The 27,963-nt window shown below is 40.7% G+C and overlaps 1 protein-coding gene across 2 annotated transcripts in view; it reads right to left on the reverse strand.

The window, feature by feature from the left end:
* PAXIP1 (PAX interacting protein 1) overlaps positions 1–27,963 on the reverse strand; it is a 348,897-nt gene that overhangs the window by 108,671 nt on the left and 212,263 nt on the right. The window lies entirely within an intron of this gene.

A 27,963-nucleotide genomic window follows, 5' to 3' on the forward strand; every position in this document is an offset into this window, starting at 1 on the left:
CTCATGAGACTGAGACAAATCCCCAGATGTACGCTTACTTGGTTTGGGAATTACCGCCAAACAATCTGTCACAATTTTGTACATGCTAGTGAAATCAGTAGAATCCCCCTGAGTGACATGCACTGGGCAAACGTCCCTCTGAGAACTAGAAGGTTGTGTTTGGTTTGCATGCAAAATCTGAGGTACACAATTCTCACAGATTTGGTTGACCTGGCATACTGGAACAGATTTGCAAAATAAACATATATATGTAGCTAGAGGAATATCAGAAACAGACTCCGTCATCAGTGAGAACAGAAACATTTTGTTCCAAAATTGTACTTATATTAAAGTATGCAATGACACCATACATAAGAAACAGTACAGAGAAAACCTGGTAGAGAGCCCTCCACACTATGTAAAACTCCCTCAGATACTTGCATATATCTCCCAGAGCAATAAGCCTTAAAGCCCCAAAGAATTAAATTAGCCCTTAAGTATCCCCTGGCAGCTGCTGTATAGGTACTCACCACCTTCCTCAACGACTGGTAGGCACTAGAAATAAGTTTATAATCTGGCCCAAACAATTGCAATAAGGATCTAGTTGTGGAGGCTCCGGATTGAGAGACAAAAAGCCCGGGAACACTGAGTGGGTGTAGCTAGCGCAGGAGACAAGCCGGTGTTCGTATAATGGAGAGAAAACAGTGCAAAAAAATAGTGCATCAAACAAATACCCCTTATAAAAGTGTTAAAACAATGGTCTCAAGACTATCGGAGCCTCCTCTACAAGACCGCATATTGCACTAATATAATAATGCACTAAGATTTCTTAAAGGGCCACACACCTAAATATTAAAAGTGCCCCCAAAAGTACCGCTAGAGCTGCCAGAGGGCTGCAAAGGATCAAGGGCTTTCCTGATAAGGATTCCCATGATGATATAACCGTTAGGGACCTGATTTGAGGAAATGTGTTATGAGGAGAGCAGGTTAAAGTGATTGTCAATACTAGCATTTTTAAAATGCTAGGATTGACCAGTGGAACAAATAAAGGGGACTTTCATTCATGAAGTATAAAATACTTCATGCTGAAAGCTCCTTTATTTGTTTCAAGCATTTGCCGCACTGAGCTTCTCAGGCAGCCGGGATTGACAATCACTAAGTCCCCTGGCTATGCTGTACCTGTGTCAGAGTACCTACAAATTGTCTCTGGGCTGTGTGTGTGCTATGTAAAATAATTTACCTTACGCAGCACCCCTCCACTGCCTTACCAGGCATGTCAATCTATGTCAATGCAGCTGCAGCAGTATCCAGTATAAAGCCCATCCAGTGCAGGTATCTGCCCAAGTCCCTCAGGAGCAGGCTAGGGACGAGTCCTCGCGAAGCCTGAGGGTAGTTATAGCTAAAGTCCCGTCAGGAAAATGTTGCGCACATAACCATGTATTCCTATGTCCCTGTATCATTCAGCTACTGTGAAGAGTCTTTTCTGTCTTTTTTATAAATGATACTCCCCGGGGACTCTGGGTTTCACATAGGTCTGAGCTCCCAATTTGTAATCCATAAGCAAGTAGCTGGAACAACCTCTATTCTCAATTATCTCCTACGAGGCCAAGAACAGCTCTGATATGGATTCTTGACCACCTCTAAGTGGCAGAAAATATATCCCATATGTTATGGAGGACTGTGGACATCATCATTTTATGAACGAAAGGAAGAGGAACTAAACAAGTGAAAACTATTTCCTTGTCTTATTTTTCCTCTAGACTTTTAATCATGGAGGAAGGAAAGCTCCTTTACCACCTGTAACCATGGAAATGAGTCCAAAGCCAAACCAAACAGAACAGAACTTTCTCTTGGAAGGAAAGCTTTAACAATTTGTTCTTGGAGACTATTTCTGTAGACCAAGATTTTAGCCATAAGGCTCTTCTTGTTAGGACAGAAGAGACAATTTTAATAACATCCATAACTGCATCACAGATGGAGTTAGACATCTTTAAAGGGGCATGAAACCCAATTTTTTTCTTTCAAGATTCAGATAGACAATAACAATTTTTTTCTTTCAAGATTCAGATAGACAATTAAAACAATTTTTAAAAGGTTTCCAATTTATTTCTATGATCAAATTTGCATCATTCTTATCTTATTCTTTTTTGATGCAATACCTAGGTAGGAAGCGTGCACATGTCGAACTCTACATGACAGGAAATAGTGCTGCCATCTAGGGCTCTTGCTTATGTATAACATTGTTGCAAAACTGCTGCCATATTGTACTGCAGACACGTGCACACTCTTTAACTTATCCTTTGTTGAAAAGTATGAAGGCAACAGGAAAATAGAAGTAAATTGGAAAGTCGTTTAAAAGGGACAGTTTGCTCTAAATATTTCTCCCCTTTAATTTGTTCCCAATGATCCACTTGCCTGTGGGCAATGTAAGTGTAAGTCGTAGGCCTGATGTCAGCACCCACATCACTGACCTTAGCAGCATAGAAAAAAACTGTATCCAGTAGAGAGCCCATCCAGTGCTGTGAAAATAACAGCAGAGGATATACTAGAGGAGTATGTGGAGTTACAGAGTACACCGTAAACCTGCAGGAGGAGGCTAAGGGACAAGTCCCTGCGATACCGGAGGGGGTTAAGTTTGAAGACCCATAAGGAGATACTGTGCCCTTAAAAGGGACAGTCTAGTCCAAAATAAACTTTCATGATTCAGATAGGGCATGTAATTTTAAACAATTTTCCAATTTACTTTTATCACCAATTTTGCTTTGTTCTCTTGGTATTCTTAGTTGAAAGCTAAACCTAGGAGGTTCATATGCTAATTTCTAAGCCCTTAGAAGCTGCATCTTCTCTCAGGGCATTTTGACAGTTTTTAACCACTAGAGGGTGTTAGTTCATGTGTGTCATATAGATAACACTGTGCTCAAGCACATAGAGTCCCTATGAGCCCACACTGATTGGCTAAAATGCATGTCTGTCAAAAGAACTGAAATAAGGGGGGCAGTTTGCAGAGGCTTACATACAAGATAATCACAGAGGTAAAAACATAATTTATACCTTATCAGATAAATTCCTTTCCTTCCGGATAGCAAGAGTCCACGGCTTAATTTCTTACTGTTGGGAAATACAACACCTGGCCACCAACAGGAGCCAGACACCTCAGCCAAAGGCTTAAATATCCCTCCCACTTTCTCATTACCCCAGTCATTCTGCAGATGGAATAAGGAAAAGTAGGAGAAACATTAGGGTATAAATAGTGCCAGAAGATAAAATAAATAAAAGAGGACCGCTCATAGACAAGAAAAAAAAACGTGCAGGGGTCATGGACTCTCCCTATCCGAAAGGAAAGGAATTTATCTGGTAAGCATAAAATAATGTTTTCCTTCCTAAGATAGGGAGAGTCCACGGCTTCATTCCTTACTGTTGGGAAAACTATACCCAAGCTCCAGAGGACATGAATAACGGGAGGGAACAAAAAGGAAGAGGACCCTATTCTGAGGGCACCACAGCCTGCAAAACTTTTCTCCCGAAAGCTGCTTCAGCCGAAGCAAAAATATCAAACTTGTAAAATTTTGAAAAGTATGTAAGGAGGACCAGATAGCCGCATAACAAGTCTGATCCATAGATGCCTCATTCGTAAAGGCCCAAAAGAAAGTCAATGCTCTAGTGGAATGAGCCGTTATCCTCTCAGGAGGACGATGTCCCGCTGTCTCGTAAGATAAGCGGATGACACTCCTCAACTAAAAAGATAGGGAAGTCGAAGTAGCCTTCTGCCCCTTACACTTCCCCGAATAGACAACAAAGAGGAAGATTGTCTAAACTCCTTAGTAGCCTGAAGATAGAACTTTAAGGCGCGAACCACATCCAAATTGTGAAGTAAGCGTTCCTTCGATGAAGAAGGATTAGGACACAAGGAAGGCACTACAATCTCCTGATTGATGTTGCGATCTGACACAACCTTAGGAAGAAAACCTAATTTAGTACGTAAAACTGCCTTATCTGCATGAAAAATCAGATAAGGGGGCTCACATTGCAAAGCAGAGATCTCCGAAACTCTGCGCGCAGAGCAATAGCCGATAAAAAGAGAACCTTTCAAGATTATTTAATATCAACGGAATGCAGAGGCTTAAACGGAACCTGTTGCAAAACCCGAAGAACAAGATTTAGGCTCCAAGGAGCCCCAGATCTAAACACAGGTCTGATCCTAATCAGAGCCTTAACAAAGGACTGCACGTCTGGAAGCTCAGCCAGTCTCTTGTGCAATAAAACCGACAGGGACAAAATCTGTCCCCTCAGAGAACTAGCAGAAAGGCCCTTCTCCAGCCCATCCTGGAGAAAAGATAAGATCCTGACAACCTTAACTCTGTGCCAGGAAAAACCACGCTCTTCAAACCAGAATAAGTAGGTCCTCCACACCTTGTGGTAGATACGCCTAGTAACTGGTTTACGAGCTTGAATAAGAGTATCAATGACACTCTCAGAGAAACCTCTCTTGGCTAAAACTAATTTGTTCAATCTCTATGCAGTCAGTCTCAGAGAATCTAGATTTTGATGAACAAATGAACCTTGTATCAGCAGGTCTCTGCGACAAGGTAACTTCCACGGAGATGAGGACATCCTCACTAGATCCGCGAACCACGTCAATCGCGACCACGATGGAGCAATCAGGATTACTGATACCCAATCCTGCTTGATGCGGGCCACCATTTGAGGAAGAAGCGATAATGGAGGTAAAATATATGAGTTTGAACCTCCAAGGCACTGCTAGTGCATCTATTAGATCAGCTTGGGGATTCCTCGACCCGCGATAAAACAAAAACAAAACTACTTGCGCTATAAATATCTAAAAATAAACCTGAACCACAGTTAGAATAGGTCCCTACAACCTACTAAAAGGAAGATCAATGAGATAAAAGAAAAACTGTAGGCGCCTAAAAAAGGCTGGTCTAGAGCAATATATAAATATATAATTACATAAATGAACAAACAGATTATATCTATGTAAAAGATGTGTTTATTGATATAATTAAAACATATTCTAAAAACTCATCTGAGAGTAATAGCCACGTGGTTCTTTAAACATTAAAACAAATGGACAGTACCCTAACAGTAACTAGTATATCTCTATAACAGATTCCTAGAGGTAAATGCCTATTAGTAACTACTTCAAATGCACCTATATATGTTACCTATAAACAGTATAGCCAAATAAAACCTCTGCTGCAGACAGGGTAAATGGCTATAGTATACTATTAACCCTTTTAAAAAAATGGCCAAAAACATAATTTATGTAAGAACTTACCTGATAAATTCATTTCTTTCATATTAACAAGAGTCCATGAGCTAGTGACGTATGGGATATACATTCCTACCAGGAGGGGCAAAGTTTCCCAAACCTTAAAATGCCTATAAATACACCCCTCACCACACCCACAAATCAGTTTAACGAATAGCCAAGAAGTGGGGTGATAAGAAAAAAAGTGCGAAGCATATAAAATAAGGAATTGGAATAATTGTGCTTTATACAAAAAAATCATAACCACCACAAAAAAGGGTGGGCCTCATGGACTCTTGTTAATATGAAAGAAATGAATTTATCAGGTAAGTTCTTACATAAATTATGTTTTCTTTCATGTAATTAACAAGAGTCCATGAGCTAGTGACGTATGGGATAATGACTACCCAAGATGTGGATCTTTCCACACAAGAGTCACTAGAGAGGGAGGGATAAAATAAAGACAGCCAATTCCTGCTGAAAATAATCCACACCCAAAATAAAGTTTAACAAAAAACATAAGCAGAAGATTCAAACTGAAACCGCTGCCTGAAGAACTTTTCTACCAAAAACTGCTTCAGAAGAAGAAAATACATCAAAATGGTAGAATTTAGTAAAAGTATGCAAAGAGGACCAAGTTGCTGCTTTGCAGATCTGGTCAACCGAAGCTTCATTCCTAAACGCCCAGGAAGTAGATACTGACCTAGTAGAATGAGCTGTAATTCTCTGAGGCGGAATTTTACCCGACTCAACATAGGCAAGATGAATTAAAGATTTCAACCAAGATGCCAAAGAAATGGCAGAAGCTTTCTGGCCTTTCCTAGAACCGGAAAAGATAACAAATAGACTAGAAGTCTTACAGAAAGATTTCGTAGCTTCAACATAATATTTCAAAGCTCTAACAACATCCAAAGAATGCAACGATTTCTCCTTAGAATTCTTAGGATTAGGACATAATGAAGGAACCACAATTTCTCTACTAATGTTGTTGGAATTCACAACTTTAGGTAAAAATTCAAAAGAAGTTCGCAACACCGCCTCATCCTGATGAAGAATCAGAAAAGGAGACTCACAAGAAAGAGCAGATAATTCAGAAACTCTTCTGGCAGAAGAGATGGCCAAAAGGAACAAAACTTTCCAAGAAAGTAATTTAATATCCAATGAATGCATAGGTTCAAATGGAGGAGCTTGAAAAGCCCCCAGAACCAAATTGAAACTCCAAGGAGGAGAAATTGACTTAATGACAGGCTTTATACGAACCAAAGCAAGTGCAAAACAATGAATATCAGGAAGAATAGCAATCTTTCTGTGAAAAAGAACAGAAAGAGCAAAGATTTGACCTTTCAAGGAACTTGCGGACAAACCCTTATCTAAACCATCCTGAAGAAATTGTAATATTCTCGGTATTCTAAAAGAATGCCAAGAAAAAAGATGAGAAAGACACCAAGAAATATAAGTCTTCCAGACTCTATAATATATCTCTCAGGAAACAGATTTACGAGCCTGTAACATAGTATTAATCACAGAGTCAGAGAAACCTCTTTGACCAAGAATCAAGCGTTCAATCTCCATACCTTTAAATTTAAGGATTTCAGATCCTGATGGAAAAAAGGACCTTGAGACAAAAGGTCTGGTCTTAACGGAAGAGTCCACGGTTGGCAAGAGGCCATTCGGACAAGATCCGCATACCAAAACCTGTGAGGCCATGCCGGAGCTACCAGCAGAACAAACGAGCATTCCTTCAGAATCTTGGAGATTACTCTTGGAAGAAGAACTAGAGGCGGAAAGAAATAGGCAGGATGATACTTCCAAGGAAGTGAAAATGCATCCACTGCCTCCGCCTGAGGATCCCGGGATCTGGACAGATACCTGGGAAGTTTCTTGTTTAGATGAGAAGCCATCAGATCTATTTCTGGAAGTTCCCACATTTGAACAATCTGAAGAAATACCTCTGGGTGAAGAGACCATTCGCCCGGATGCAACGTTTGGCGACTGAGAAAATCCGCTTTCCAATTGTCCATACCTGGGATATAAACCGCAGAGATTAGACAGGAGCTGGATTCCGCCCAAACCAAAATTCGAGATACTTCTTTCATAGCCAGAGGACTGTGAGTCCCTCCTTGATGATTGATGTATGCCACAGTTGTGACATTGTCTTATCTGAAAACAATGAACAACTCTCTCTTCAGAAGAGGCCAAGACTGAAGAGCTCTGAAAATTGCACGGAGTTCCAAATTGATCGGAAATCTCACCTCCTGAGATTCCCAAACCCCTTGTGCCGTCAGATACCCCCACACAGCTCCCCAACCTGTAAGACTTGTATCTGTTGAGATTATAGTCCAGGTCGGAAGAACAAAGAAGCCCCCTGAACTGAACGATGGTGATCTGTCCACCATGTCAGAGAGTGTCGTAAAATTGGTTTAAAGATATTAATTGAGATATCTTTGAGTAATCCCTGCACCATTGGTTCAGCATACAGAGCTGAAGAGGTCGCATGTGAAAACGAGCAAAGGAAATCGCATCTGATGCGGCAGTCCTAAGACCCAACATTTCCATGCATAAGGCTACCAAAGGGAATGATTGTGACTGAAGATTTTGACAAGCTAATATCAATGTTAAACTTCTCTTGTCTGACAAGGACAGAGTCATAGACACTGAATTTATCTAGAAACCTAAAAAGGTTACCCTTGTCTGAGGAATCAATGAACTGATTGGTAAATTGATCCTCCAACCATGAACTTGAAGAAACAACACAAGTCGATTCGTATGAGATTCTTCGAAAATGAGAAGACTGAGCAAGTACCAAGATATCGTCCAAATAAGGAAATACCAAAACCCTATTCTCTGATTACAGAAAGAAGGGCACCGAGAACCTTTGAAAAAAATTCTTGGAACTGAGGCTAGGCCAAACAGTAGAGCCACAAAACTGGTAATGCTTGTCTAAAAAGAGAATCTCAGACACTAAAAGTGATCTGGATGAATCGGAATATGCAGATACACATCCTGTAAATCTATTGTAGACATATAATGCCCTTGCTAAACAAAAGGCAGGATAGTCCTACAGTAACCATCTTGAATGTTGGTATCCTAACATAACGATTCAATAATGATAGATCCAGAACTGGTCTGAAGGAATTGACCTTCTTTGGTACAATGAAGAGATAAAATAAAACCCCAGCCCCTGTTCCAGAACTGGAACTGGCATAAATACTCCAGCCAACTCTAGATCTGAAACACATTTCAGAAATGCTGAGCCTTGCTGTGTCGACTGGGACACGGGAAAGAAAAGAATCTCTTAGCAGGAGGCCTTAACTTGAAGCCAATTCTGTACCTTTCTGAAACAATGTTTCTGAAACCAGAGATTAAGAACGGAATTGATCCAAATTTCTTTGAAGAAAACGTAATCTGCCCCATACCAGCTGAGCTGGAATAAGGGCCGCACCTTCATAGGTACTTAGGAGCTGGCTATAGGTTTCTATAAGGCTTGGATATATTCCAAACTGGAAATAGTTTCCAAACTGATACCGCTCCTGAGGATGAAAGATCAGGCTTTTGTTCCTTGTTGTGAGGAAAGGAACGAAATGATTATTTACCCTGGAAAGAAAGGGAAAGCAAAGTTGACTTAGAAGACATGTCAGCATTCCAAGTTTAATCCATAAAGCTTTTCTAGCTAAAATAGCTAGAGACATATACCTGACATCAACTCTAATGATATCAAAAGATGGTATCACCAATAAAATTATTAGCATGTTATAGAATAATAATAATGCTATAAAATTATGATCTGTTACTTGTTGCGCTAAAGCTTCTAACCAAAAAGTTGAAGCTGCAGCAACATCCACTAAAAATATAGCAGGTCTAAGAAGATTACCTAAACATAAGTAAGCTTTTCTTAGAAAGGATTCAATTTTCCTATCTAAAGGATCCTTAAATGAAGTACTATCTGCCATAGGAATAGTAGTACATTAGCAGGAGTAGAGACAGCCCCATAACCTTAGGGATTTTTGTCCCAAAAAACTCTAATCTGTCAGATGGCACAGGATATAATTTGCTTAAACGTCTAGAAGGAGTAAATAAATTACCCAAATTATTCCATTCCCTGGAAATTACTTCAGAAATAGCATCAGGGAGATAAAACACTTCTGGAATAACTACAGGAGATTTAAAAACCTTATTTAAACGTTTACATTTAGTATCAAGAGGACCAGAATCCTCTATTTCTAATGCAAATAACACTTCTTTAAGTAAAGAACGAATAAATTCCATCTTGAACAAATACAAAGATTTATCAGCATCAACCTCTGATACAGAAACCTCTGAACCAGAAGAACCATTATCAGTATCAGAATGATGATGTTCATTTAAAAATTCATCTGAAAAAAAGAGAAGTTTTAAAAGACTTTTATGTATACTAGAAGGAGAAATAACAGACATAGCCTTCTTAATGGATTTAAAAAATAAAATCTCTTATGTTATCAGGAACACTCTGAAAATTAGATGTTGACGGACAGCAACAGGTAATGTAACAGTACTAAAGGAAATTTTATCTGCATTAATAAGTTTGACATGACATGCAATACAAATAACAGCTGGAGAAACAGATACCAAAAGTTTATAACAGACTTAGCTTGGTAGCTCCAGCACTGTGCAGTGATTTTCCTGTAGTATCTTCTGACTCAGTTGCAACGTGGAACATCTTGCAATATGTAAAAGAAAAAAACAACATATAAAGCAAAATTGATCAAATTCCTTAAATGACAGTTTCAGGAATGGGAAAAAAATGCCAGTGAACAAGCTTCTAGCAACCAGAAGCAATAAATAATGAGACTTAAATAATGTGGAGACAAAAATGACGCCCATATTTTTTAGCGCCAAAAAAGACGCCCACATTATTTGGCGCCTAAATGCTTTTGGCGCAAAAAATGACGCCACATCCGGAACGCCGACATCTTTGACGCAAAATAACGTCAAAAAATGACGCAACTTCCGGCGACACGTATGACGCCGGAAACGGAAAATAATTTTTTGCGCCAAAAAAGTCCGCGCCAAGAATGACGCAATAAAATGAAGCATTTTCAGCCCCCGCGAGCCTAACAGCCCACAGGGAAAAAAGTCAAATTTTTGAGGTAAGAAAAAATATGATAATTCAATGCATAATCCCAAATATGAAACTGACTGTCTGGAAATAAGGAAAGTTGAACATTCTGAGTCAAGGCAAATAAATGTTTGAATACATATATTTAGAACTTTATAAATAAAGTGCCCAACCATAGCTTAGAGTGTCACAGAAAATAAGACTTACTTACCCCAGGACACTCATCTACATGTTTGTAGAAAGCCAAACCAGTACTGAAACGAGAATCAGTAGAGGAAATGGTAAATATAAGAGTATATCGTCGATCTGAAAAGGGAGGTAAGAGATGAATCTCTACGACCGATAACAGAGAACCTTATGAAATAGACCCCGTAGAAGGAGATCACTGCATTCAATAGGCAATACTCTCCTCACATCCCTCTGACATTCACTGCACGCTGAGAGGAAAACCGGGCTCCAACTTGCTGCGGAGCGCATATCAACGTAGAATCTAGCACAAACTTACTTCACCACCTCCCTTGGAGGCAAAGTTTGTAAAACTGATTTGTGGGTGTGGTGAGGGGTGTATTTATAGGCATTTTAAGGTTTGGGAAACTTTGCCCCTCCTGGTAGGAATGTATATCCCATACGTCACTAGCTCATGGACTCTTGTTAATTACATGAAAGAAATAATATATATATATATATATATATATATATATATATATATATATATATATATATATATATATATATATAAAAAAATATATATATATATATATATATATTTATATTTAATAATAAATGTACCAGCTGTCTTGGGAATCAAAGATATGAGTAACAGATGCAAAAAATACCGGTTGCAAATCTGGTGCAAGGTGGTAATAAAGGAACTATAATATTAAAAGGAGACAAGACTGGTTTGCACAAACACCATTTATTAAATGTAAAGCACCTTAGGATTAATTATTCTCCAAAATATGGTGCCTAACATTAACATATCAAAGAATGACACAAAAAAGATACAATGCAATTACGTGGCAACTATGTTTCTGTTAAAGTCCATTCCATGTACTTAAGCAGATGAAAAGAGCATTATTAATGGTTATGCTTAATGCTTGAAGCAAAGCTGTTAGTAGCTGTTACACACTCGCTCACTGCATCAGATGAAATCAGCAAAGTGATAAATTAGCCCGGCATTCTTGTACAAATGAAAAACAGAGAACATAGTCAATTGTGGTAGAGCGGTACTTCCCCTAGCTTTACACGGTAATTTTTAGGCTGTCCACCTCAATGCTTACATGACAGGTTACCATCCGCTTCCTCCGTGGCAGGGATTCGTATTATACGTTACCCTGTTTATCCGGATAGACTAGTGGTTCCGTCTCAAGGTATGAAGTCCATTCCAGTAGGTGGATTAACAGGCTTGATGTACAGTCCCTCCTAGCATCCAGGGCCAGGGTATATCTTGCTTCTCGGGGGTAAACCGCTACGATACCACGCCAAACACAACGCCATGCTCACGGAGCTCCTGTGGGCGTGATCAAAACAGCAACACGTGTTTCACCCGTTACCAATCACTCGGGCTTCGTCAGGCATGCGATTCTGGTTCAATCCTACTGACCAATTTATCTGATGCCGGGTGAATTCATTAACTCTTTCAGTGTCACTATTTTCTTAAATCTAAACATTGTTAAACACTATAGTTGTGCATATATGGCTGGTTTAATATTAAATAAATTAATTCGGCTGAAAGACATTTTTATGACTACAATATATTTTTGTCATTATACTATATTATCATACAAAAATTAATATTCCAACAAGGGAGCATCAAAATTTATTATAGTCTCCAAAGAATTACAGGGACTAAAATTCCCCCAAGATTATTTTTTAAAAAAAGGGGCGAAAAGTAGTATATTTTTCCAATAACTACAAAGTTCCAAATAAGATCATAGAATAATACAATCAAAATTTCACCATGGGAGTAGTAATAAGAGGGCAATTGGGTTGTACCGTATCTAAATTAAATATCCATTTACATTCCTGTTGGAGGAGAGCTGTGTCCCAATCACCTCCTCTTACACTAACGCTCACCTTTTCTACTCCCATGAAGTAAAGATCTCTAACCTCACTGTTATGTGCTTCCAGAAAATGTCTGGCAATACCACTGGTTTTAGTTTGTTTCATACCTTGAGACAGAACCGCTAGTCTATCCGGATAAACAGGGTAACGTATAATACGAATCCCTGCCACGGAGGAAGCGGATGGTAACCTGTCATGTAAGCATTGAGGTGGACAGCCTAAAAATTACTGTGTAAAGCTAGGGGAAGTACCGCTCTACCACAATTGACTATGTTCTCTGTTTTTCATTTGTACAAGAATGCCGGGCTAATTTATCACTTTGCTGATTTCATCTGATGCAGTGAGCGAGTGTGTAACAGCTACTAACAGCTTTGCTTCAAGCATTAAGCATAACCATTAATAATGCTCTTTTCATCTGCTTAAGTACATTTGTTGAATGATTTGCATGCGAAGAAACTGAATTTGAAGCCGGCTTCACCATATTATATGGACTTTAACAGAAACATAGTTGCCACGTAACTGCATTGTATCTTTTTTGTGTCATTCTTTGATATGTTAATGTTAGGCACCATATTTTGGAGAATAATTAATCCTAAAGTGCTTTACATTTAATAAATGGTGTTTGTGCAAACCAGTCTTGTCTGCAATGCGTTCCTGGTATATGCTTCTCACTTGTGGGAATCAATAGATTTGTGATACTTGAGTAGGGCTGGATTAAGGGTATTTCTAAGTGTTTTCTCCTTTTAATATTATATATATACATATATATATATATATATATAATAATAATAATAATAATAATAATAATAATAATAAAGCATATATAATAACAACAACAACAACAACAAAGCACAAGGAATTTTAAATAAGGCAATATGAATATTTCTAATAGTATTGCCAGTTGTATGTTCAGTTAATAAAAAAGAGAATATATCCAACAGCCGTATATATTACAGTTTGATTATCCAGAGATACTCCGTTAATTCAGAGATATTCAGTTAATTCTCAAGTGCTGAGGGAGAAAGTTTAGCAAATTTAACAAGTGTGATGTTCGGCACGATATGATGAAAAAGTCTAGGTACCTGATATATATCACAAGACTCAGGAGCTCCGGGTATCTGTAAACATCTGTTGTATAAAATGGTTTTTCAACCAAGGAGAAAATAGCTGCAGTCAGTTCTGGGATCCTTGAAACTGTGCACAGAAGAAAGCCAGCAAGCTCCTCTTCCCTGTACGCCTCTAGATCCACCTTCAGCTGTTATTCCTCCGTGTATCCTGGAGTATGGTGTCCCCTCTCAGGCAAAATGAAGAAGATTTTGGCAACGCATTTCAGCTCACTACGGCGCCTTTGTCAAGCCTGTCTTCTCATTGCAATGTTGCTCCTTAAATACATTAAACGGAGCTCTTTCTTAAAGAGGAAGATGCCTTGACTTATTGCCATATTCTTTTGTGCATTGTCAATTACTTTGCAGTCTTTTTTCAGTATAAGTGCAGAAATTTTGGGCTGTATTATATCCTTGTGTACCAGTTATTTTAATATGACATCACACATAAAATGCCTATATAACACCATACAACTTATAACATCTAATAATAATTATAACATTTCTCTGAACTATATATCATCACAGAATGATATCGATATTTAAAAAATGTTAGAACACAATTGCTCATATGTACATATCCTATAAAATACCTAAAATGATACATAACCCTTATTAAATAATATATAACTGCTTCTATAAAGTGATAATTAATTAATTATATTTTTAGAATATAAAATGAGCCTAAAAAGGTAGCCTAAAAAATAGTATAAAAATAGTATAAAAAATATATTATAAAAAGTATATTAAAAAAAATATATAAAATATAAGAATGGGGCAATTTATATGAGACAATTCTGATAAAACAATGGAATTATTTAATATTTGTTTTTTATCTCATAAAACATGATAAATCCATTTCTAAATTTAAACAACTAGGGGTCAAAGTATCCAAATTAAAAATCCATTTGGATTCTAACTGTAAAAGCATATTTTCAATATCTCCCCCTCTACCCCTATCTTTAAATTTGGCTATCCCTATATAATTCAAAGGTTTAAGATTTCCTCCACTGCATATCTTAAAATGTTTAGAAACAGGGAGGTCTTTATTCCTCTCTTTATCTGCATTCTCAATGGATGATATATGTTCTCGATTACGCTCTCTTAGTGGCCTTGTAGATTCACCCACATACTGTTTCCCACATTTGCACTGTATGAGATATATAATATTCTTGTTGGTGCATCTAATAAGTTCATTAATATTTTAGATCCCTCGACCAGTACCTGGGTAGCTTGGTATTGAGACGGGACGCCATCAGATCTCTCTCCGGCGTCCCCCACTTGCTGCATATCTCTGCAAACACCTTGGGATGGAGAGACCATTCCCCTGGATGGAAGGATTGCCTGCTGAGAAAATCTGCCTCCCAGTTGTCCACACCCGGAATGTGGATCGCCGACAGCGAACAGCTGTGGGCCTCCATCCACTCCAGAATCTGAGATACTTCCTTCATTAAATACACGCAGCTCTAATCCGGATTTCCCTAAATTTGATCACATACTACAGGAATCCTTGGCCTGTGGTAAACAGATTATTATGGAAAATAAACAAGTTACATTTATCAGAGATAAGACAGAGTATCTAAAAAATTCAGTCTATATCTGGAACAAAAAACAACGTTCCGATTACAGACGCAGTTTACCATGATCCAATAATCATAGAGGGAATCGAAGACATAAAAACAGACAGTCTAAACAAGTCACCTTTTCAGACAGTGAAACAGACAGATCCTCAGATGACTATACCTCTGGTACAGAGGATAACACAGATGTTAACACACATACCAATACCATCTCTAATTCACAATTGGGTATTCTGAAAAATGCACCTTCATCTACATTGGCTACCCCCACACAATTACAAATAGGGGCTAGACCTAAAGACAAAAATGGTCCACAAGTCCTTGGTCGATGTCAAAGGTCGCCCGATAGTGAATGGCATTGACTCACTGTTGGAACGCCTTTCCCAATGGCTCGACGCTGTCTTACAACCCTTAGTACTTGCTCTTCCATCATATACGCGTGACTCTAAGCATATCCTCAAACTCCTTGCAGACTTTAAGTGGGATTCCAATTACACTTGGGTTACGGTAGATGTGGTCTCCCTGTATTCCACCATTCCCCATTGCAAAGGAATGGAGGTGATGGAATACTTTCTCAGAACTACTACTGACTATACTTAGCAATTTCAGGCCTACATTTTACGTATCTTGGAGTTTCTACTTACACACAATTTCTTTTCTTTCGAGGGGCGTTACTTTCTCCAAAGGTGCGGTACTGCTATGGGGGCTAAATATGCCCCTTCTTACGCAAATTTGTACCTCGGTAAATGGGAACTTGACAGCATCTTTGGAGAGAGCAATCCTTTCAGATCCTCTATGTTTTTACTAGAGATATATAGATGATCTTTTATTGATTTGGTCTGGTTCCTCATCTGACATTGCACTGTTTATAGATGGGATCAACTGTAACTCACTCAACCTCAGTTTTACATACACGTCAGATCCCATTTGTATTAATTATTTGGATCTATGTCTAATAGGAGATTCTGAGGGACCTATTCATACTAAGGTTTACCGTAAGCCTATTTCTGGAAACACCCTCCTGCACGCATTCAGCTGTAACCCCAAAAATACTGCATATGCAGTGGCAAAAGGACAGTTTGTCAGGATTAAGAGAAATTGTAGCAGAGCAGCTGATTATGTGCAGGAGGCTAACATGCTAGAGGACAGACGTAAAGAAAGAAAGTATACTCCAACACACATTAACCAAGCCAGAAAACAAGTTGACAGACTAGAAAGAGATTGTCTTTTAAAGGACAAATCACCGAACAGAACAGATAGTTTCAAAGGAGTGCACTTTGTGACTACCTTCAGTGCCCAATTTCCCAAAATCTGCAGCATCATAAAGAAACATTTCCCCCTTTTAGCTGCCGATGACAAACTTCTTGAAACAGCCCAGCAAGGCATAAGGTGCTCATACAAAAAATGTCCCACACTTGCATCCATTTTGGCTCCTACACAACTTAAACAGATACAGGGCCCTACTAGCTCTTGGCTCCAACATCAAGGCATGTTTAAATGTGGTCACCGTAAATGCAAACCATGTGACTATGTACTTGTCACCACAGATTTAACTTATTTATCCAATTTATGTTGGGCATGTATTTAGCTTTTAGATTTTACCCTATCAGTATGCATCATTGTGTTTTTAAATGATTTCACATCTAAGACACCTTAGGATATGATAAGGCCGAGTGCCGAAACATGTAAGCCACTGGTGTCACGCTCCCACATTGTTTTGTACACTTGTTGTTGCCCCCATCGTTTGGCTTTTTAATTTTGTGCCAATAAATATTTTTGATTTTATATTCCTGCGTGGGATCCTCTACCTTCTTGTTTCCACTTATTACGCCAGTTTGTGGATCCCACAGTCCCTATTCAAGTCAGTTGCAACCCCGGGTGAAGCTAACCCCGCCCCCGGCCTGCTACGCCTAAGTCGGACTGACGTCATTTGTTTGGGCCAAGTATTGAAGCCGCGTTTGGAGAAGTGCACCGCATCTCAGGACCTAATAAGAGGTCGCACTGGGAGGTAGTAGTTTGCTCGCCGAGTGAAGCATCGGTCTGTGGCCATACAGACTCCCTGGTGATGCGCATCAATCCTCCGTGGTCGGATCAGCAGGCTCCTGTTCAGCAAGCACCGTTTCTGCAGGGGTGAGTGGGTTATTGGTCGCAAGTCCCGGGACCAACTTTTTGAAGCTGTTATGCTATTTATGTGCACTAGCAAATACTAGGAGATACCACAATCTTTCTCTTTTGCATACTTCCTTCATCGCCAAGGAACTTCTGGTTCCCCCCTCATTGGCTGATTTAAGCCACCATGGTTATATAGTCTGATTGGAATCTGATAAACTGGGACGAACCCAGAAGTGGCGCCAAGCCTTCAAGGCCTTGAAAATTGCCTGTAGTTCCAAAATATTGATCCAGAGGGAGGACTCCTCCTGAGTCCACAACCCCTGTGCCTTCCTGGCACCCCAAACAGCTCCCCCATCTGTATAGGCTTGCATCCGTAGTCACAATCTCCCAGTATGGTCAAAAGAAGCATGTCCTTCGAGACAGTTGATCTGGACAGAGCCACTGAGAGAGCGATTCTCTCGACCGGCTGTCTAGTACAATCTGTTGGGACAGATCTGAATGATCGCTATTCCACTGCCTCAGCATGCACAGTTGCAAAAGTCTGAGACAGAACCTGGCAAAAGGAATAATGTCCATGCAGGACACCATGAGACCAATCACCTCCATACACTGGGCCGCAGAGGGACTCAAGGAGGTCCAGAGGGCAAGATATGCCGAAGTTAGCTTGCAACGTCTCTAGTCTGTTATAAATATCCTCATGGATATGGAGTCTATTATAGTATCCATGAATTCCACCCTGGTACTTGGAATAAGAAGTAGCAGTAGCTAGGCCAAACGGAAGGCCAATGAACTGGAAGTGCTGGTCCAGGAATGCAAATCTCAGGAACTGAAAGTGTTCACTGTGGATTGGAACATGAAGGTAAGCGTCCTTCAGATCTATAGTTGTGATAAACTGGCCTTCCTGAATTAAAGGAAGGATGGACCTTATCGTCTCCATTTTGAAGGAAGGGACACTGAGAAATTTGTTTTAAGCACTTTAGGTCCAGAATTGGGCGGAAAGTTCCCTCCTCCTTTGGGACCGCGAAAAGGTTTGAATAAAACCCCAAATCTCTTTCTTCGATAGGCGCCAGGACAACAACTCCTAAGGAGGATAGATCCCGAACGCACCCTAGAAAGGCATCCCTCTTTTCTGGTCTGGTAGACAAATTCAAGAGAAGGAATCTGCCCCTTGGCGGATGAGATTTGAAGCCTATCTTGTATCCCTGAGATACCACCTCCAGGAATCACGGATCCTGTACGTCCTTGAACCAGGCGTCTGAAAAAAGAGACAGTCTGCCCCCTACATGATCCGTCCCGGGGCTGCCCCTTCAAGACGATTTGTTTTCAGCAAGCTTCTTATTCTGTTTGGATTCATTCCAGGACTGAGCCAGCTTCCAAGAACTCTTGGGTTGCTCGGGCTTGGAGGAGGATTGTTGTCGTTGGGAGTTGTCAGAACAAAAATTAGAAAATTGTCGTCGCTTAGACTTGTTCTTCTTATCTTGCGGTAGGAAGGCACCCTTGCCTCCAGTAACCGTAGAAATAATGGAGTCCACGCCTAGACCAAATAAAATCTTTCCCTTGAAGGGAAGAGAAAGGAGTCTGGACTTAGAAGTCATATCCGCAGACCAAGACTTCAACCAGAGTGCCGGGCGGGCAAGGACCGCAAAGCCAGAGGCCTTTGCATTTAGGCGAATAATTTGCATGTTCGCATCACAGATAAAAGAATGAGCAATTCTCAGAGCTTTAATTCTGACTTGAACATCCTTGAGGGGAGACTCCACCTCAATGAGTTCCGACAAAGTCGCACCAGTAGGTAGCCGCTCCGGGAACCGCGGCAACTGCAGCGGCCGGTTGAAAAAAAAATCCTGTATGTTGAAACATCTTTCTCAGAAAGGTTTCCATTTTCTTATCCATCGGCTCTCTGAACGAAGAACTATCCTCAAGAGGTATAGTAGTATGTTTAGCAAGTGTAGAGATAGCACCATCCACCTAAGGAACGGAGCCCCACAAATCCAGTTGAGAGTCCAGGACCGGGAACAACTTTTTAAAAGTAGACGAGGGGGAAAAGGAAGAACCTATTCTTTCCCATTCGTTCTTAATAATGTTCGCCATCTTAACTGGCACAGGAAAAGTCAAAGGAACTTTCCTGTATTCGTAAACTCTAATTTAGGTATCATAGGTTCTTCATGCAGCGCGACCTCTGGAACCTTTAAAGTAGACCGAGCCTCCTTCAATAAAAAACACAAGTGCTCAATTTTAAATCTAAAGGACGGTTCCTCCGCAGCAGGAGGCTTAGACGCTAAGGACTCCAACCCAGAAAGTTCACTCTCTGAAGCTACAGAGTTTAACTCATCATCGGATAACTAGGACATAATAGCTAAATCTGATAAATATTTAGATGACTCCGGGTCAGGAGAGCTATGTTTAACCTTTCTCTTGAGTTTGCTAGAGCGAGGTAATGCACCGAGGGCTGCAGACACCGCCGTTTTTTAACTGCGCGGCAAAGTCTGCAGGAAAAAGGCCTCCTCCGGATGGAGGATTAGATGTGCTACGGGGAACTGCATGTGGAGTGAATAATGTAGCAAAGGTAGCAATCTCACGGGATGCCGAGTCCTGAGAGGTAGACGGCTCAAAGGGACTAAGAGCCTTAGCAGGCTTGTCTCCCTTCTTAGACTTTATAACGGTGTTAAGGCATGTGGAACATAATTGAGTTGGTGTGAAAACCACGGCCTCCTCAAAATATAAACAGGCATGATTTAGTACAGAAGGAGGAGTACCTTCTAACATGTCAGAGTCCTCCATAGCTCATGTTATGCCCACAGAGGACACAAATAAAAACTTTTTTTATTATATAAAACTGCGCCTTTATACTCCCAATGGCTGGGGCAATCACCACCTCCTAGACCCAGACAGTTAACAGAGGAAAAACTCTCCTCAGGTTCAAGTCTCAGCCGAAATAGAGGAAACTAACATAGACCACACCCGGTCACATGGAGTGAAAGACAGTATTTCCCCTGTTATTCCAAGTACAGCAAGTAACCGAAGCTGTGCAGCACTTTCAAAAACGAAAGTGAATCCTGTTTGTCCCAGCCAAAAACACAGAGTCTATCAGCCCAGGAAAAAAAAATCACACAAAGCAGCATGTAAATAATTAATACACTGATTAATTAACCCTAACTGTTCAATAAACCCCTTTCAGAGGATATTAACCCTGGATCCTATCCTAAGTTATAAACTTTAAAGGAACCACACTGTGACCCTGTTACAGCATTTTATGTGTAAAAATTTAAACAATCTTACCTCCAGGATCCATGCTTTGGAACAGAACAAAGCCTCTCAAGTGTGACAGTCTTATAGCAGCGCTGCTGACATGGACTTGAGTGAGAGAAAGCAGGCAGTGAAACTCAAACACTGGTTACTTAGGAGCTGTTAGCAGTAGTCTGGATGGTTTCGCAAAAAAACTTTCCCTGCGTCTCCAGACTCTAACTTTCATCATTACTCTCAATGAGAGGTTGACATGACTACTTAAAACTCCAGTCCTATCTCGAAGGGCAGATACCCTTTTTCAGGACTCTCCAAATCTTCTGACTCTTCTCTGCCACCTCCTAACGTGACGAAAGGCAAAGAATCGCTGGGGTAATGAGGAAGTGGGTGGGAAATGTAAGCCTTTGGCTGGGGTGTCTTTGCCTCCTCCTGGTGGCCAGGTGTTGTATATCCCAACAGTAAAAAATGAAGCCGTGGACTTTCCCTATCTTAGGAGTCAACAAACAAGGGGTAATGGGTCTCACATAGGTATGAGAACCACTGTCAAACGTAAAAATCTAAACACCTCTAATCTTCCTCCTGTGAGGCAAAAGAACAAAACTGAGCAGTACAGGGAGGTGGGAGGGCTTAAAAGCTAATGTTGGTGTTCTTTGCCCCCCCCTAGTAGAAAGAATTCAATCCCACATGACAAGGCTCATGGACTCTCTCAATATCATATGAAAAAAATCACAGCTCTAAAATGTAAAAAACCCCACATAATACACTATTCTCTGATGTTTGTTACCCGTGCTAATATAACACTAACATACACGATTTACTGATTACATTACGCATTTGTAGAAGTATACAGAATTACAACATTTTGTTACAAACTTAAATTGCAATATGAAAAATATATTTTTAATTTGTAGAGTTAAAAAGGAAAGCATGCTCTGATTTTGTTCTCTCTTAATGCTTTCCCAATAATCCATTTTACCTTCTGGAGTGTATTAAAGAGATAGAAAACTCAAAATGGAAATAGAAGCAGTTTTGCAACATACTTCCACTAAAAATGCTTCTAATAAAAGTTATTAATGTTTTTTAGTGGCATAAGCATATATGCTGTGAGTGCCCATGCAACAGCATTCAAACAGGGCGGCACCTTCTTCACCGTCGAAAAACACATCACCACCAGCAATCTGAGCAAGCATGTGTTTTAATCCTGATGCTCTAGTCTCATGTAGCATATGTGCGTATGCAGCTGAAAAAGTAATACACTTATCAGAAGCTTTTTTTTTGCTTATGAATGTGTATTAAAAAAATATTTCTACTTAAAACTAAAATGCAATCCTATACTATGTTACCCTGCCCATCATTTGTTTCTCTTTTTTTTTTCTCCCCCATTTTTTTTCTTTTCCTCCCTTTCCTATATACATAGATTACTATTATTGTTACTGGACTAGGAAAAATCTATCTTGTTTTTCAATAATTAAATAGGGAAGTGGGTGGTTGAGAGAGGGGAAGGGGAGGGAGCTCCAAAAAATAAAAAACGGAAATGGTACCCATTCAGGGGCAATATGAAGTCTAGCGATTCATTAGTATAAGGTTTTAAGATCTTGGTTGTGTTATTCCACTAGGTAAATTCTTATGTGTTTTGACTGTACATTTTTTTCAATTATTGTGTGGATTACAATGTAAAGACCAGATAGTGGTATAATTATAGATACAAAATATAGGTTAAATACTGATCTGTATGATCTGCATTTATTTTTTTATTTTTTTTGCTAAAAAAAAAAACAGAAAAGAAAAAACAGAATTTATGCTTACCTGATAAATTACTTTCTCCAACGGTGTGTCCGGTCCACGGCGTCATCCATTACTTGTGGGATATTCTCCTCCCCTACAGGGAATGGCAAGGAGAGCACACAGCAAGAGCTGTCCATATAGTCCCCCTCTGGCTCCGCCCCCCCAGTCATTGGACCGACGGTTAGGAGAAAAAGGAGAAACCATAGGGTGCCGTGGTGACTGTAGTGTATAGAGAAAGAAAATTTTTCAAACCTGATTAAAAAACCAGGGCAGGCCGTGGACCGGACACACCGTTGGAGAAAGTAATTTATCAGGTAAGCATAAATTCTGTTTTCTCCAACATTGTTGTGTCCGGTCCACAGCGTCATCCATTACTTGTGGGAACCAATACCAAAGCTTTAGGACACGGATGAAGGGAGGGAGCAAATCAGGTTACCTAAACAGAAGGCACCACGGCTTGCAAAACCTTTCTCCCAAAAATAGCCTCCGAAGAAGCATAAGTATCAAATTTGTAGAATCTGGCAAAAGTGTGCAGAGAAGACCAAGTCTCTGCCTTACATATCTGATCAACAGAAGCCTCGTTCTTGAAGGCTTATGGGAAGCCACAGCCCTAGTAGAGTGAGCTGTGATTCGTTCAGGAGACTGCCGTCCGGCAGTCTCATAAGTCAATCTGATAATACTTTTCTCGAAAGAAGAGAGGTAGCAGTAGCTTTTTGCCCTCTCCTCTTACTAGAGTAAACAACAAACAAAGATGAGGTTTGTCTAAAATCCTTTGTGGCTTCTAAATAGGACTTTAAAGCACGAACTACATCTAAATTGTGTAACAAACGTTCCTTCTTTGAAACTGGATTCGGACACAGAGAAGAAACAAGTATTTGCTGGTTAACATTCTTGTTGGAAACAACTTTCGGAGGAAAACCAGGCTTAGTACGCAAAACAACCTTATCTGAATGGAACACCAGATAGGGTGGATCACACTGCAAAGCAGATAATTCAGAAACTCTTCTAGCAGAAGAAATAACAACCAAAACAGAACTTTCCAAGAAAAGTAATTTGGTATCTATGGAATGTAAAGGTTCAAATGGAACCCCTTGAAGAACTGAAGGAACTAAATTTAGACTCCAAGGAGGAGTCATGGGTCTGTAAACAGGCTTGATTCTGACCAAAGCCTGTAAAAAAGCTTGTATCTCTGGCACAGCCGCCAGTCGTTTGTGTAAAGCAGAAATCTTAGGAATTTTAATCTTACTCCAGGAGAATCCCTTGGATTCACACCAACAGATATATTTTTTCCATATTTTATGGTAAATCTTTCTAGTCACAGGTTTTCTGGCTTGTACCAGAGTATCTATCACTGAATTTGAAAACCCACGCTTGGATAAAATCAAGCGTTCAATTTCCAAGCAGTCAGCTGCAGAGAAACTAGATTTGGATGTTCGAATGGACCTTGTACTAGAAGATCCTGTCTCAAAGGTAGCTTCCATGGTGAAGCCGATGACATATTCACCAGGTCTGCATACCAAGTCCTGCGCGGCCATGCAGGAGCTATCAGAATCACCGAGGCCTTCTCCTGTTTGATCCTGGCTACAAGCCTAGGAAGGAGAGGGAACGTTGGAAACGCATAAGCTAGGTTGAACAACCAAGGCGCCACTAATGCATCCACTAGAGTCGCCTTGGGATCCCTGGATCTGGCCCCTTAGCAAGGAACCTTGAAGTACTGACGAGACGCCATCAGATCCATGTCTGGAATGCCCCATAATTGAGTCAACTGGGCAAACACCTCCGGGTGAAGTTCCCACTCCTCCGGATGGAAAGTCTGACGACTCAGATAATCCGCCTCCCAGTTGTCTACTCCTGGGATGTGGATTGCAGATAGGTGGCAGGAGTGATCCTCCGCCCATTTGATGATTTTGGACACCTCTCTCATCGCCAAGGAACTCCTTGCTCCCCTCTGATGGTTGATGTAAGCTACAGTCGTCATGTTGTCTATATGAATCCGGCCTTCGCTAGTTGAGGCCAAGCCTGGAGAGCATTGAATATCGCTCTCAGTTCCAGGATGTTTATCGGGAGAAGAGACTCTTCCCGAGACCATAGACCCTGAGCTTTCAGGGAATCCCAGACCGCGCCCCAGCCTAATAGACTGGCGTCTGTCGTGACAATGACCCACTCTGGTCAGCGGAAACTCATTCCCTGGGACAGGTGATCCTGGGTCAACCACCAACTGAGTGAGTCTCTGGTCATCTGGTCTACTTGAATCATTGGAGACAAGTCTGTATAGTCTCCATTCCACTGCTTGAGCATGCACAGTTGTAATGGTCTTAGATGAATTCGAGCAAAAGGAACTATGTCCATTGCTGCAACCATCAACCCTACTACTTCCATGCACTGAGCTATGGAAGACTGCAGAATAGAGTGAAGAACTTGACAAGCGTTTAGAAGCTTTGACTTTCTGACTTCTGTCAGGAAGATCTTCATTTCTAAAGAATCTATTATTGTTCCCAAAAAGGGAACTCTTGTTGACGGAGACAGGGAACTCTTTTCTACGTTCACCTTCCACCCGTGAGATCTGAGAAAGGCTAGAACAATGTCTGTATGAGCCTTTGCTTTGGAAAGAGACGACGCTTGGATTAGAATGTCGTCCAGATAAGGTGCCACTGCAATACCCCTTGGTCTTAGAACCGCTAGAAGGGACCAGAGAACCTTTGTGAAAATTCTTGGAGCAGTGGCTAGCCCGAATGGGAGAGCCACGAACTGGTAATGCTTGTCCAGAAAGGCGAACCTTAGGAACTGATGAAGATCTTTGTGGATAGGAATATGTAGATACGCATTCTTTAAATCCACGGTAGTCATAAATTGACCCTCCTGGATTGAAGGTAAAATTGTTCGAATGGTTTCCATTTTGAACGATGGAACTCTGAGAAATTTGTTTAGAATTTTTAAATCCAGAATTGGTCTGAAAGTTCCCTCTTTTTTTGGGAACTACAAACAGATTTGAGTAAAATCCCTGACCTTGTTCCACAGTTGGAACTGGGTGTATGACTCCCATCTTTAACAGGTCTTCTACACAATGTAAGAATGCCTGTCTCCTTATTTGGTTTGAAGATAAGTGGGACATGTGGAACCTTCCCCTTGGGGGTAGTTCCTTGAATTCTAGAAGATAACCCTGAGAAACTATTTCTAGTGTCCAGGGATCCTGAACATCTCTTGCCCAAGTCTGAGCAAAGAGAGAGAGTCTGCCCCCTACTAGATCCGGTCCCGGATCGGGGGCTACCCCTTCATGCTGTTTTGGTAGCAGCAGCAGGCTTCTTGGCCTGTTTACCCTTGATCCAGCCTTGCATTGGTTTCCAAGCTGGTTTAGTCTGGGAAGCGTTACCCTCTTGTCTAGAGGCTGCAGAGTTGGAAGCCGGCCCGTTCCTGAAATTGCGAAAAGAACGAAAATTGGACTTATTCTTAGCCTTGAAAGGTCTATCTTGTGGGAGGGCATGGCCCTTTCCCCCAGTGATGTCTGAAATAATCTCTTTCAATTCTGGCCCAAAAAGGGTCTTACCTTTGAAAGGGATATTAAGCAATTTTGTCTTGGAAGATACATCCGCCGACCAAGACTTTAGCCAGAGCGCTCTTCGCGCCACAATTGCAAACCCTGAATTCTTCGCCGATAACCTCGCTAACTGCAAAGCGGCGTCTAAAATAAAGGAACTTAAGTGCGTGAATTCTGTCCATGACTTCCTCATATGGAGTCTCCCTACTGAGCGACTTTTCCAGTTCCTCGAACCAGAACCACGCCGCTGTAGTGACAGGAATAATGCACGAAATAGGCTGAAGGAGGAGATCCATAGGATCTTTGAAAGCACAATTGTCCTCAATAGGAATGGTCGTGCGCTTGGCTAGTGTAGAAACCGCCCCCTCGACCTTAGGGACTGTTTGCCATAAGTCCTTCCTGGGGTCGACCATAGGGAACAATTTCTTAAATATAGGAGGAGGGACAAAAGGAATGCCTGGCTTCTCCCACTCCTTATTCACTATGTCCTCCACCCGTTTAGGTATCGGAAAAGCATCAGGGTGCACCGGGACCTCAAGGAACTTGTCCATCTTGCACAATTTTTCTGGGATGACCAGATTGTCACAATCATCCAGAGTAGATAGCACCTCCTTAAGTAATGCGCGGAGATGCTCTAATTTAAATTTAAAATGTCGCAACATCAGGTTCTGCCTGCTGAGAAATTCTTCCTGTATCAGAAATTTCCCCATCTGACAAACCCTCCCTCACTGCCACTTCAGATTGGTGTGAGGGTATGACAGAAAAATTATCATCAGCGCCCTCCTGCTCTACAGTGTTTAAAATAGAGCAATCGCGCTTTCTCTGAAATGCTGGCATTTTGGATAAAATATTAGCTATGGAGTTATCCATTACTGCCGTCAATTGTTGCATAGTAACAAGCATTGGCGCGCTAGAAGTACTAGGGGTCGCCTGCGCAGGCATAACTGGTATAGACACAGAAGGAGATGATGTAGAACTATGTCTACTTCCTTCATCTGAGGAATCATCTTGGGCAACTTTACTATTTGTGACAGTACTGTCCTTACTTTGTTTGGACGCTATGGCACAATTATCACATATATTTAAAGGGGGAACCACATTGGCTTCCATACATACAGAACATGATCTATCTGAACGTACAGACATGTTAAACAGGCTTAAACTGGTTAATAAAGCACAAAAACCGTTTTAATACAAAACCGTTACTGTCTCTTTAAATGTTAAACAGGGCACACTTTATTACTGAATATGTGAAAAACTATGAAGGAATTATCCAATCTTTACCAAATTATCACCACAGTGTCTTAATGCATTCAAAGTATTGCACCCCAATTTTCAAGCTGTTAACCCTTAAAATGTGGAAACCGGAGCCGTTTGCAATTTTAACCCCCCTACAGTCCCAGCCACAGCCTTTGTTGCGACTTCACCAATCCCAGGGGGGTATACGATACCAATTGAAGCCTTCTAGGAACGTTTTCAGTGGATACCAGACCCTCACACATGCAGCTGCATGTACTGAACTCAAAAGTAACTGCGCAATAATGGCGCGAAAATGAGGCTATGCATACTACAGAGAAAGGCCCTTCCTGACTGGGAAGGTGTCTTAACAAGTGCCTGGTGCTAAAAACGTTCCCCAATATTAAAAAAGTGTGAAATTCACTTCAAACTGCATATAATACTTAAATAAAGCAATCGATTTAGCCCCTAAAGGTGTCTACCAGTTTATAGCCCATACTAAGCCCTTTATTCTGTTTGAGTCTAAGAAAATGGCTTACCGATCCCCATGAGCGAAAAATGACAGCCTTCCAGCATTACACAGTCTTGTTAGAAAAATGGCTAGTCATACCTTGAGCAGAAAAGTCTGCAAACTGTTCCCCCCAACTGAAGTTCTCTCAGCTCAACAGTCCTGTGTAGGAACAGCAATTGATTTTAGTTACTGCTGCTAAAATCATACTCCTCTTTTAAACAGAACTCTTCATCTCTTTCTGTTTCAGAGTAAATAGTACATACCAGCACTATTTTAAAATAACAAACTCTTGATAGAAGAATAAAAAACTACAACTAACACCACAAACTCCTCACCATCCCCGTGGAGATGCTACTTGTTCAGAGCGGCAAGGAGAATGACTGGAGGGGCAGAGCCAGAGGGGGACTATATGGACAGCTCTTGCTGTGTGCTCTCCTTGCCATTCCCTGTA

The sequence above is a fragment of the Bombina bombina genome, chromosome 5, assembly GCF_027579735.1.
Source record: "Bombina bombina isolate aBomBom1 chromosome 5, aBomBom1.pri, whole genome shotgun sequence".
Classification (NCBI taxonomy): Eukaryota; Metazoa; Chordata; class Amphibia; order Anura; family Bombinatoridae; genus Bombina; species Bombina bombina.